We start from the raw sequence: 465 nt of genomic DNA, 5'->3' as shown, positions 1-465 counted from the left end.
ACAGGAACCTCAATCGGAGAGCCACAGGATTGAATTTTTCACAACCATGTGAGCTTGGAGGAGGATCCCGAGCTCCAGATGAGACCAGAACACTACCAACAGTTTGACTTCAGCCTCACAAGACTGAGCATGGAGCTCAGCCATGCTGTGCCCAGACTTCTGACCTACAGAACTATGAGTTGTGTTGTTTTAAGCCACTAAGTTTGTGGTCATTTGTTATGCACCAACAAAAAACTAATGTACCCGAGTCCTTCTCTTGCCAATTTTACTTTCTTGAGCTTTAAAAGCTTTATCATTTTAAAACTGCCATAAAAATAATGTTCATTCAAGGAAGACATCTGAACACAAATACCCTTTAATACCCTACAAGGAACAGCTGCAGTGAGGCTCAAGATAATCCCACCAAGTGAGCTGCGTCCTTCTATCATTTCCTGATGGTCAGCGTATTACCTTACTTTGCTTTTA

The sequence above is a fragment of the Balaenoptera borealis genome (genome assembly GCF_965194805.1).
Source record: "Balaenoptera borealis genome assembly, chromosome: 6".
Classification (NCBI taxonomy): domain Eukaryota; kingdom Metazoa; phylum Chordata; class Mammalia; order Artiodactyla; family Balaenopteridae; genus Balaenoptera; species Balaenoptera borealis.
This window is presented reverse-complemented; position numbering follows the sequence as displayed.